Here is a 13326-nt window from a genome sequence, read left to right as displayed (position 1 = left end):
CCTACTAGCAAACAGGGAACTTGAAAGAAAAGAAACAGGGGAACTCTGGAGATAGGGTTTGTTTTGTTTCCTGAGGGGATGGTCTTTGTGGTGGCTGCCAGGAAGCTGATACTGTAGGGTTGGAAGGATGGGCTTCCTAAGGGGGCAAATAAATAGACCTTTCTATCAGCTAAGAGCCAGGTGTGAGCGGAACCCCAGGAGCAGTGGGCAACTACGTGTGCCCCGTTAGCAGGGGTGCCCGGGAGAGATGCCTCGGCAGAGAGAAGAGCAAGAGAAAAGAGACGATGGGCTGGCTCAGGAGCAGGCCAAGCAAGAAACAGGATGGTGGGTCCACGCACTAGAAACAAGCAGCACGGGCCTCGGCAGAGGATGGGAGACACGCGTGTGAGAGAAGAGGGAAGGCGGGGGACAAGAAAAGCGGTTTCTAAGAACTTTCACAGAGCACAGCAAAGCCACAACACAACACATCTCCCTCTTGTACATGCCCCACAGCCGATAATGGGCTTTTACATATGTTATCTATTTAAGGTATCAATAAGTTGACATCTTTAGGTCTTTAAGCTTCTTACACACACACACACACACACACACACACACACACACACACACACACACGAGATTCAAGAGTAAAGAAAAGGCCAACTAATGACAACAAATAACGGAGAGAAGGCTCTGGCCATCCCTGGCGATTTATCAGGTCCCTTTGGGAAGGGGAGCTCCTGGCTGAAACTGAACTCATGCCCGAACAGTATGCCAGTAATTGCTTGTTTGGGGTCTGTCTTACACACAAGTGTAAGTGGAGTGAATTCGGCTAGCAGTACGTGCAAATGTAAGACAAGTTTTTCTGAAGCAAACCCCCAAGGAAGCACCTTTGGAAAAGGTCGGGGCCTTTGGGGACCACCGACTGGGGTTTCACCGCTTGCTCTGTCACTTGTTAGTGTGTGACCCTCGCAAGTAACTCAGCTCCCGGGACTTCATTTTCTTCATAAAAATTCTTCATGGGTCAATGTCCACAAAGCTCCCAGCAGAGGGCCTGGCATATAGTAGGCACTCAATATACTCAACCGACACTCGTTTCCCTTCATTCTTGAAAGGCTACTGGTTAAATTAAAAATGCAACAAAACACCAGCCATCTGTGTGTGAACCGAACCAGCATCTGGGCAGGGAAGACTTCCTCCAAATCAGTTTAGCTAGACTCGGCCCAGGAAAGAGGGGCCACGTGCAGATGGACAGGAAAATGAAGCATTCAAGGGAGGAAAGACAGATGGACACAAAAGAAGGTGTAAGACTTGTGACAAGATACAAAGCTGTCCACAATCAGGCCTGGACATTTCCCTTAAGCCACCACCTTAGACAGCTATCATTTCTAAAACTGTCTTCACTTCTACTGCAAAACATTAAAAGTAGCATTTTTAAACAGATGCGATCTTCATCACCTTTAACATGTCCTATTCTTCATATTCTTTGGAGAGAATAAGGAAAGAATGACATTCTCTGCACCATGAAGGGAGATGATGAGTTGGTCAGAGTTCCACTACGAGCATGGGGAGACATCCACAGACCAGCTGTCTAAAGCACAGAACTCCTGGAAACAGCCCAAGGCCCTGCCTTTCACCCTTGACTACAGAGGCTTTGGGGCAAGGCCCACGGCATAAGTCAGTTCACCCTCGCCCCACTCTGAGCCTGAGCAGTTTGGAAAGGCTTACTGTGTCAGGGAGGTAGGTCCTGGCTCCCAGCCCCAGAGAGCACTCCTTGAAAACCATGCCAGACGCAGTGGTCTGCCGCCATCTACGTTTATGTTAGCAAAACTGCCATTGTGCTCTAGAGCTTTGCTGATGAGCAGCGTGTTCATCGTCCGGGAGCTTGTTAGAAATGCAGACTCTCAGGCCCCACTCCAAATCTGTTGAATCAGAATCTCATTTTTAATAAGATTCCCGGCTGATTCCCTATGCACATGGAAGTCTGAGAAGTGGTGCTATGGTTTACGTACTGCGGGGGTCTGCTATGAGGACAGCAACCGTTTACCCACTTTGAGTGCTTTTCTCATTTTCTCGAGCTCCTAATGGCTGGGTTCAGCAGAGACCTGCTGGATTCAAGAATAAACAGACCTCTGGGTCTGTGAGAATAGGATGACCGGTGTCCAGAGAAATCTCCAATCGCCCTGGAATTAACATTCTAACCAATGACACCACCCCAAAAGGTGTATTTCAAGATACAGACGCTGAAGTCCCGATAGTTGCTGGTTTTAAGTGTTTTCTTCTGGTTATTACTGAAAATCTATTTTTTTTTTAAAAAGGCTACCGTATATATGAAAAATGCAGCAGGAAGATCTCCCTATCCATCCAGTATCCTGCGACTCTCACCATTACAGTGAACCAATATTTGCCTTCAAGAGGGCCATGGCTTGAGCACTCATGCCAAAGAGGGTCAACCATGCGCAGCAGGATAATGCAGTGTGGGAAGCCACACTGTCATCCCGTGGAACCCCAGAGACTGCGGTACGGAGCTTAAGAGTCTTGGAACTCACTTTTTGGTTGACAATTTTGCTCTTTTGTGGCTGTTTATTTTCCCGATTCTTTGCTAGCATTTCTGCTCTTCTAGGTCCCTGGTAGTCCTCTCCCAAGGCCCATCCTTGGTCATCTGCCTGTCTCCATTTATGGTCCCTTTGCCTTGGAGGTTGTCAGCATCCTTGGCTTGGATTATGACTGCAACACAGGTATGTCTCCATTGACATTTGAAGCCCTGCATCTAAGCTGTTCTCCGTTCCCACATTGTCAGATGTCTATGGAATAGCCCACTTGGATGACCCACCATTAGCTAAAACACCACGACCAGAACGCACCATTCATCATCTTCTTCCGTTCCACCACCCCGCTCCTACTGATTGGTTCCTTTTCCCATAAGCCCCTGTTTTCTGTTAGGGTTCCATAGACATTTTTCCTGATAACTCCAGTGCCATTTTGGCTCTTATAAGCTGTCACTAGTTTCCATTATTTTCTCTTCAAGGACCTTTTGGATTTGCCCTTTCTCTTCTATCCTCACAATGCTATTGTAAGCCCACTTTTTCCCACATCATACCTAGAATATGGCAAAAGATTTTTTTTTCCCCCAGTGGCATCATATGTTACAAATTTTCAAATCTCCAGCCCTCTCTTACAAGTTGTAATTGAACACTTTTAAAACACTAGATATGATGTTATAAGTAACAAAATTAAGCTCGACATAGCTCTTCAGGTCTTCCATATTCTGACTTCCCCCATGTTCTATTTCCCCACTACCCCTATTTCCTACTGCTCCCCAGAGACAGGTTTAAGCTTCCGCACTGCCCCCTATATCACATCATGCTGTTTCCTCCTCTGGAGATGACTTTCTTTTCTCTAATTCTGACTCCTGTCCTCTCCGAACTTTGTTGAACAAATACCCCTACCAGAAAAATATCTTTGAGCAGGCACAACTGTCATGAGGTTGTTACTTATTTATAAATGTTACACTTGCATAACAATGCTAATATGTTACATACATTATGCAACATATGTGAAAATCGACATTTTAAAAGGATGAGCTAAATAATGTATAAGACACAAGTTCAGCTATTCCTTACCTAGTGAATCATCTTGCCCTAGGTCGGGTGTAGACCTCCCACGTTAGGACCACTGATCTGGACAAAATATATCCATTCAGAGCTACAGGATAGAGCTTCCCTCTATAAAGTTATCTACTACTCCAGCCCGAACAAAGTTCTGCTTGCTTGAACAACCAGGGCATTTAAAATTACAAGTAGTAAATCACTAGTATAATGTATGCTTCACCAATACTTTTAGTTGATTAATTGAAGTTTGCATCTAGGATGCCAGAAATTTATAGATTTTTCAAATAATTCAATATCTTAATTAAAAACATTACTGTCTTTCCAAAATTGCTTGGGTTGGGCTCTATCCACTGTGCAACATCCATTACAAGAAAACTCCAAGTCAGACTGCAGTGTGACTTCATTTAAAGACTTTTATCTCGGGGCGCCTGGGTGGCTCAGTCGGTTGAGCAGCCGACTTCGGCTCAGGTCATGATCTCGCGGTCTGTGAGTTCGAGCCCCGCGTTGGGCTCTGTGCTGACAGCTCAGAGCCTGGAGCCTGTTTCAGATTCTGTGTCTCCCTCTCTCTGACCCTCCCCCATTCATGCTCTGTCTCTCTCTGTCTCAAAAATAAATAAACGTTAAAAAAAATTAAAAAAAAATAAAGACTTTTATCTCATTGAATATCATGTGCACAGATTCCCATAGCTTTGAGGACTAGATTTTCTGCTTTTTTTGGCTACTGAAAAAAAAAAAATCTTTGAACACATTGGTTAACCTCACTCAAGTTCAGTTTTTGTTTAAATTATAAAACAGGAACAAGAAGGAAATGTTGTGACCATTAAAGAGATGATAAAAACTGAAGGGATACGTACCTATAAGACATCACTGTTATTATCTCACCTAGCACTTTGGTGTCATAATATGAACTGTATCAGGCGTATCTGGGATCTCTAAAAACAATTGCCCTCCTACCTCCACCTATTTCTTTCTGAAAATGAATGAGTTTTATTTTCTCCTTTTCATTTGCTCAGCTGAAAACACGGTGCTGCCTACCCTGTCAGGGTCTGAGCTTACATACTGGCTCTAGCAAGTATTAGCGATGGGCTCACGGGTGTGTTATTGAACCTTTGGGAACTTCTCTCGTTCTATGGACCATCATTAACTTTGCGGGGAGAGCATTAACGTTGTGATATTCTTCAAAGGCTCAAATTAAATGAGATATGTTGTAAAATATTAATTTCTCCCCCACCCCATTAGCAGGCCTAAGAGGACTCAATGAGACGCTCTCGTGGGCAAAAGGAATACTTCGAATTTTGGTTTTTCCCACGTGTGCGGGCAATTTACAACCATTAATGAACTTTATGTTCTAGAAGCACCTCCCTGCCATCCATAGCCAAACTTACCTGGCTACTATGTGGCTAGGCTGGTGCACGAACCCAGGATAGGTTTTGTCCCCTGGCGCCTTCTGAACAGTCAGAGCTGAGAAAGCAAAGCCAATCAGCCTCTCTTCTTGTTCTGCCTTGGGAACCAGGCTGTCTGCAGTACTGGTTACACGGAATTGTCCAAGAAAGCTTGTGGGGACAGGAGATAGTGACATGTGTACATGCACCAGGGACAGTTAGAAGTTTTTCCTGCTTTTCAAAATTCAAGTCACTAACCACGGGCAAAAATAAATGAATAAAAGTTGTTGTTTTTTTTTTTTTTAATCCAGTTTATAACTCATCTGTTCCAGGAGCTTTACCCAGTGCTCTAATTTTAGGCTCCTGGATTTTTTTTTTAAACCCTCTTTTTTGAACTGTTAATTGAGATAAGGTCTGTGAAAGCCCTTTGTAAAGTGTAAGAAACTATACATATGTTAATTATTCTTCTGAAGACATTTGTGTGCTGACCTATTCTTATCTTGTTTGTAAGTATCTTGTTCCCCAGCGATCGTGGATTGCAAATGCTTAAGACCCAGGACCTGCAGTGCTGGGTGTTCCTTGCCTCCTCCCTCTGTCCTCTGAGGGGGGCTCACCCGCCCCCCCACCCCAAGCTCGTACAGCAGCCAGCTGCCTGGATGCTCCTAAACCTTAGAACAGCCCATCTGCCTGCCAAGACTCGTAACTAAAAAGACTTCTTTAGGCTCGTTTACGTCCCTCAGTCTCCCACTCAGTTCTCCACAAAGTGAGTCCTTAACCTTGCAGTTTGTCTGCACCCACAAAATACACAGAGATGTTAGAGTAAAGAAAAAAAAAGTTAGAGTAAAAAGAAAGAAAGAAAGAAAGAAAGAAAGAAAGAAAGAAAGAAAGAAAGAAAGAAAGAGAAAGAAAACAAATAAGCAAAGGAAAGCAAAAACTTTGTGTTTAAAAGGGGAAACCGTTTTTTTTTTTTAGGTAACTGTTTTTAAGGGGAAAAGTGGGGGTAGTTTAATCCTCCAGGGTGGGGAATCAGGTTTCCTTACTGGGACGGGGATGGCGAGATAATTACATCAGGGGCTCCCAGGTACCCCGAGGCTCTGGAGTATGGAAGAGGATCTAGGATTTCCTTTTGGTGACTGGTGTTTAAGGCTTTTAGATGATGCGTCCATATTCCCCAGTCACTTTGGGGCTGAATCTCAGCTTGCTGAGACTGGGTGATTGCTCTCAGTGGCCTCTTATTTGGGACTTTTCAGCACATTCTCATAGGTCTATTGCTCATCTTACATCTTTATATGTTATTTAAACAGCATTTACGCTGAGGAAAGTAACAGAGGTGAGGAAAGTGCATATAGACATTTAAAACTCAAAATCCCTTCCCTTATTCTCCCCCCACCAAACACCAAGAACGATCTGAAACCTACAATTAATGCCTGATAGTCAAGGTGAAATTAACATTAACCAGTACATTTATTAAAGTCTTTAAAACTTACAATTTTGCATCATTTCTTTCTGCCGCTGATTTTGCACATACACTAAGTCAGGTATTAGGTAATTGACTCGTTTTAACCGAATAGCAAAAGCCAGAGAACCCAAGAGGTGTTTAATAAACACTTGTTGACTGATTGATGGAATATACTGACCTAGCATCTTCTAGACAATGCGTTCTTTGTCAGAGCGCTAAGGTAAGTCGGTGGGTCCACTTTTATTACCAAGCGTTTCTCCCGCGTCAAGGGGAGCGGGCCAGCTGAAAGTTTGTCCACTGGCCTGTGGCTCAGGTTCACAAAAGAAACCCTGGGGCTTTACCTTTCACACCTGTTTTCACTCTCACAACAGAAGCGGGACTAGCCTCGGCTGCCGAGCCTTCGGAGGCACCGACCTGATGCAGCCTTGACGCCACCCTGTACTGCTTACTATGAATGTTATCACAGCTGCAACCCCCAGTTTGCACACAAAACCTAAGAAACAACTGAGCTGAGTAAAAAAAAAACAGGAGAAAAACACTGTATTGTAACTAATTTAAAAGTCCAGCTACGTCTTCCTGCCTCGTTCTTCTGAGAGAAACCAACTCGTGAAATACCAAGTCCCTGGCTCCACGCGGCCAAGCGCAACTCCGCCCATCTGGTTCGGTGGACCATTCCAGAAAGGACGCCTGGGCGCATGACCCCTTTGCTTCTCTCTGAAGCCCCTTCCTCTCTTTCCTTGCCAGGCCTTCGGGCAGACTTTGTGAAAGGAGCGAAGTCCTTTACCCTGTTCCTCTCTGTCCCTGGGGTTCCGTGCTCACCTGGCCTGACTCTGGACCTACAGCTTTGCCTTGACTTTGCTACTGGCTGATGGTTTACACCCCCACCTTTCTCTAATGCCCCTCGCCTCCACTGCCCCCGCTCGCTCGAGCTGCCAGATTTCTCTGCCTGATATGACACAGTAACTGTTTCTGACCCTGTCAGCTCTCAGGTGCAGCTGTACCCAGAGATATTCAAGGCCCCCAAACTATGTTTTCAACAAACATGCCCCACAGTTTTATCACCTTTCATCAGTCAGAATCCTTCACCCATTGCAACGTTACCAACCTGCTTCTAGGCTGACGATACGTTTTGTCATTTTGGAAAATGTAAACAAATCAATATGCCTTCTTCCCCCATCTTCTCTCATTATCAGTAAGAAAGCGCAGGAGGAAAGGGAGAGGAAGGGCATGAGAGACCGAGCCTGGTCAGTCTATCGTCAGGAATTCTCTCAAACTCAAATCTAAATGCTTTTCTCCCAATTCTCGCTCGGAATCTTGAGTGCCTGATCTTGAATTTCGATGGCGCTCCCCGAGCGCGGGACTGGCTGGGGGCCATGTGATATTGATTTGTTTTCGCCATAGCAACAGCAAATTAAAACAACTAGCAGAGAGGAGGCAGGCCGGTAACCAGTAAAGCTACATAACCAGTATATTTTGCAAGCGTATTTTCCTCTTTTCCTCATATTCTCTCTCTTATTCAATCTACTCTTGCAAATTTAATGCAAAGTCAAAGCAAAAATAGCACTAAATGCTTTGGGCACTACAAGGCCTACGTCTGAAATAGTCTGGTTGGCACAGCTTCTGGTATATTGCCTGAGATCGATGGAGAAAATGCAAACAGCAATGCTCTGAATTCCTTGGAAATTTTGTTTGTTGGTTTAAGGATAAATATCCCTAGAAAATTGACCTGAGCACACAGTAGAGTGAAGGGTTCTGGAAATATGACTATTTATCTTAATACCCTAAGGCATTTGCCAACTGTTTCATTAATACGGAGGTTTTATCCCTTTGTACTTTAAATAGCTCATTGTGGCAAGAGACAGATGACTTCTTTTTATTTTGTTTTATTTTATTTTATTTTATTTTATTTTATTTTATTTTATCTTATCTATTTTTTTGGTACAAGGTCAAGGCCTCTCAAAATGAATGCTGGAATCATGAGAGAAAAGTGTAGCAAGTATTACTCAGTTCTATTAAGAGAGAGGAAAACGAAGGTGGGTGCCTGCTTAGGGCTACACGAGCAGCTGGAAAGGGAATGTAAACTAGAACCGGGAACTCCCCAGAACTCCGGTCTGTTCGTCTGGAAATTCTCCCTTCAGAGGCCCCATATTAAACGCTACCTTCCCCTGATCTCTCCGACCCAGGTTACCACCTGTGACACAGATTAACAGCCTGCGGTACTGGACTTCCCTTCCTCCAGCCCATCTGCACCAGGCATGGTGCTCTCTATGTAAAAGCAGCTGTTCCCACCATCACGGCCAGCCACGAACTTGGTGGCATAACCTTGGTCCTACACAGTGGCTCCGAGGGAACTGGGAATGAGGCCACAGGCACTATCCACCCAGGTGGCAGTACTGGGCTGTGCCAGGCGAAGTTGGGCCAGAAGCAAAGCCCGTGCTCCGCTCCCCACTGCTCTTCGCCAGCACGGCCAGAACCCTGCAGAGAACCTGCTCGGACCCGCCCGACGACGTGAGGCAGGTAGGAGATGCCCTATTTACGCTGGAGATGGGCTTTAGGGTTTAGAAAGGACGGGCTGAAATATGAAGACATAACTCAAGACCTGCCAAGTGAGAGTCAGAATGTTCCTGGCCAGGACGTAAAGCAATATTCCTCTCCACGAGCCTGAATAAAAGAACACCCAGCAGAAATAGTTGGGGGATGACGTCAGAAGTTCTGGGCTAGTGTCCTGCACTTCTCCTTGAAAGTAAAAACAGTGGGTCTGGAAGAATCTACGTGGCATTGCCCTTATTTAAATGAATATTTGAACTGCTCCTCAGAAAACAGGCAGGATAGCTGAAGAAACTTCATCTTATTTAAAGATTATAAGCATGCCCTCCTTTTTTCCCCCACTTTATTAGCTCCCCAATGCACATATTACCAAATTAACAAACTGTCTTTCCACTTAACCTTTGTCTTTTAAAAGGACAGTAATGTTTCTCGAAGAGCATTCACGGTAGTAGTGGTTAGGCAAGTCAGATTTTTTTCTTCGCTTCAGTGCTTGCTAACTATTCTAAAAATGTTACACATTTATTGTAAACACATGCTTCCGAGGCCTAACAAAAAAGCACAGTTTCCTCATGCCTGGCAGAAATTTAAAACGGAAAAGGGCAGAAAGAATTCTTTAACAAATATATCATTTCCTTCTCTTGGGCCAAGTGTGTTAAAAATAAATCTCCATCATTTCTCCCTGCTGCTTCTCGGCAAGAAAGTTGATATGGTTCGGCATAGTGAAGACACAGCTTTAAAAGCTAGCCTGCCCTCATTAAATTATTCTGCTGGCTGTGTGTTCTCATTAAAAATGCATAAAGATCAGATAATTGCAGTAAGCATTATTAACCCAGCTTTACTTTTGAATATAATGGTTCCACTTTTAAGCTGGAAACAAAGGCTCAGAAAAAGAAATGTAAACATTGAACTACAGTATCGAAAACTTGTCAGAAAGCTACCTCTTGCTGGCTTGTTAAAAAATGTGCTTTTGAAACTCAAAGCCGTGGCATTATAGGGCTAGGTGGGTCCCTAATTTCTAACACATAGACGTATTTTTGGCTAAACATTCAACCGATGGTTATTTACTACGAAGTTTTCCTTTTCTTCTTCATTACGAGTCCGTTTTCAAATAGCAGGATCAACGTAAACTTTATTTATTCGGGAGCGAACTGGGGCAGTAATGAAAATTTTCTAGAACAAGAAAATAAGAACGCTCCCGGGAATTCACAGTTTTTGTTGAGTATTAAAATGGATCTCTTCTTTGAAATAAACACTCGTTTTATGCCTCACCCCAGTCAGGCGGCACAGATTCAAGCTTTTGCCGTTTCTTTCTTTCTTTCTCTCTCTTTTTTTTTTTCCTCAAATCAAAATGTTACGTAAAACTCCAGGGTCCCCGGCAAGTGTTACATTTGAATTAGTGGAATCCGGTTTCCCTGGCTTCCCTAAGCAACACACATGGAATGCACCATATACTGCAGCAAACTCTTTAAACATTCAAAAAAAAAAAAGGGGGGGGGGTGATTCTCTTACCTTGTTTAGCTCTGCCTCTTTTTCCCTTTTACAGTAACCCCGGGAACATCTGGCAGAATCCAGCGGCCGAGGCTTCTCCGCTGCATCATGAGGCAGAAATTTCCATGTAAATAGTCCTCATTCCCTGTGTATTGTACTCTGGGAGCCGTCTGCCGTATCTGGAAAATTTTGCCTTCAGATGATGAAGCAAAGACAGTCTAAACTCTGTTGCTGTAAAGCTGCAGCCCTTCCTCCCCACAAATCCCTCCCAGCCGGGGGCAGCCAATCCCCGGGCAGCTCGTCAGCCCTCCTCGTCTGAAACTGGCTCTTATAGGATGAGTGACACAGCAGCACAGCACTTGCGGTGTGTGAAAACAGTGCGTCCATACTGATGAAAGAGGAATTTCCCTCTCCGAAGAAAGCAATCATAGCACCAAGACAAAGTGGCACATAATTGGCAGAGCCGGGAGAGGGGTAGCTGGAGAAAACACCCTCCAAGACAGCCAGCCCAGAGCCTGGGACTGCGCTGTAAAGACTTTCGACGATACCAACTCCGCAGATTCAAAAAAGAAACCCAGGTTGTGCAGGAGAAGCTGAAGTCCTTCTCCCATCTGACAAAGCATGGGTTTGGTTTTTGGGTTTTGGTTTTTGAAAAGGGAGAAACAATTCAGCGTCTGCCGTGGAAATTAATACCTTACAGGGAGGGCATTTACAGCTGATTCCTATTAGTGAGGGAGAATGTGTGAGCCCAAGTGCATATTCAAAATCAAAACATGCTTAACCCCCTTGCACACAGTTTTCCTGTAGAACATCTGTTACTGCAGCGGTTAATTACTGTGGCTCGTACAGCTTTCATCTAAGTTTTCCAGCCACTGGGGTCTTCAATTAGGGAATTCTGAACAATAAAATTGATATCTACACATTACCCTTTTGTCCTGCTGGCAGGCCGCGGCGAGACGACTAGGTGTGCTTTCACCTAATCCTAAGGTACCTCAGGTACCATTTGATAAATACGGTGCCTTGGCCCATATCGTCATCAGTGAAGCAGTGATTACAGGAGGATATTCACAGCTGAACACACACGGCACATGATCCAAGGGGCACCATCGGGTGCCATCCCCCAAAGGTTGTCTAGACGTGCCGAAGTTCCCTGAGATAAAGCAGGAAAAGAGAAACAGAAAGGTTAGTATGGGTTATTTATTTTTCCCCCCCAGTCAACAGTGCTCCTGCAAGCTCTGAAAAAACTCATATGGCATTTGGAAAACACAAAAAGAAGCATACATTTTCCTTCCACTTAAACACAACATTCTGAATTTAAAAAATGAAGTGTCATGATTCCAAGACCAGACCAAAGCAGGAACAAAGCCCCATTCATCCGGAAGGTTGAACCAACGCACTATTGTTTATAAGCAACTGTTCAGTGCATCTGTAATGAAGTACCAGTTGGGGTGGGATGTAATGGTTTCCCTTGATTTTGCTAACTGCAGTTTAAAAACACAGCATTTCCTGGGATTTCTAGGCTATTTCTTCAATAGAATATCACACGTTATTCCCCTCTGATTTTATACTTACAATAATAATTACAACAGTTTTCATCCCAGTGTAAATCTGTCACGTATAACTTTTAGGTTTCTGTCTACTACCATCTTTTTCTGAAAATTTAAATAATCTCTATGGTCAAACAGGTAGAAAATTATTTTTAGCTAGCGATACACTCAGTATTATACTGCACGCAAATGGACAACCATAGGTTGTCTCCTCTTTCCCATCTCTCTGGTTCTGCCTATGAAATTACCATTCCCTTCATTTCGTTCCTGAAATTCGAGTCATCTTTGACTCGTTCTCCTACTCTCATTCAATGAAATGAGGTCTTGTTGATTTTTCCTCCTGGCTAGTGAAGAACTCTGATCTGATACCTGGATAATATAAATGCCAGTAAGTTGGCCTCTGGGATCAAGCCTCCCCACGTTCAAGAAGATTCCCTGTTGCCAGACAGGTTTTCCCATCATGCAAAGTCATGCTCCTCTCATATTCAATGCCTCCTTTCTTAAAATCCAAATCACAGACTCTCAACGTTCTTCATAACCTGCCCCCCCTCTTCTAACTCAACTTTTTCTACACTGTTTTCCTAAGTGAACCTCCTGATGGAGGCATGCTCATTTCTCCGGGACCTGGCTCCCACAGTCCATCCCCAGACCTGACTCCCAAGGGCTTCACTTAACAAAATCTTATCCAACCTTTAGACCTCAGCTTGCATCCTCGTTTGTCTGTTATGGCTTCTCTGTTCACATTGTCTTCTCTGACGTTCTCCTCCTCTGAAAGCGTTCTGCGCTGTTCGTTTTACCAGGCCATTAAACCCCTAATGGTGAGCTGATCTCCCCACCTCGGAAGGCAAGGTTTGCCTAGTATATCAAGATAATGTACTTAAAACATCTATACAGTGGCTGACACACGACAAATGTTCACTAAACAATGGCCACTCTTACTGTTCTTTCTACATTTTCGTCGTATCTAGTGAGGTGCCATGAGTAAACTTGCTGATTTCATGATTCCTATCTCGAGAATTGCTATCATACCCATCCAATTGCACAAGCCAAAAACCTGGTGGTCATTCTTGATGCTCTCTCCCCAACCGCCATGCGAAAGCCATTATTAAAGCCTGTTAGGTTCAGTACTAAATGTTTAGAAACGTTTCCCTTCGTTCCATCTCTGCCAATGCAGTTTTGTCCAAGATATCTGTGTCTTTCACCACGACTATTGAAACAGGCTCTTAGCTGGCCTCCTGCATATTTTCTTGATCCCTTCAGTCCCTTTTCCACACATCAGTCAAAATAAGAATTCACTTGAAAGTAGAATTCTG

The 13326-nt window shown here is 44.1% G+C and overlaps 1 protein-coding gene across 8 annotated transcripts in view; it reads right to left on the bottom strand.

The window, feature by feature from the left end:
* MBNL2 (muscleblind like splicing regulator 2) overlaps positions 1–10741 on the bottom strand; it is a 159614-nt gene extending 148873 nt beyond the window's left edge. For 7 of the 8 annotated variants that reach the window (XM_043581838.1, XM_043581879.1, XM_043581870.1 and 4 more), the window contains exon 1: positions 10488–10735. The gene's annotated coding sequence lies outside the window, so the exon portion shown is untranslated. Of the gene's footprint in view, positions 1–10487 lie in introns of all 8 variants that reach the window. The other variant, XM_043581913.1, reaches the window with a different exon arrangement.
* Between the last annotated feature and the right edge of the window lie 2585 nt (positions 10742–13326).

The sequence above is a fragment of the Prionailurus bengalensis genome, chromosome A1 (genome assembly GCF_016509475.1).
Source record: "Prionailurus bengalensis isolate Pbe53 chromosome A1, Fcat_Pben_1.1_paternal_pri, whole genome shotgun sequence".
Classification (NCBI taxonomy): Eukaryota; Metazoa; Chordata; class Mammalia; order Carnivora; family Felidae; genus Prionailurus; species Prionailurus bengalensis.
This window is presented reverse-complemented; position numbering and strand designations above follow the sequence as displayed.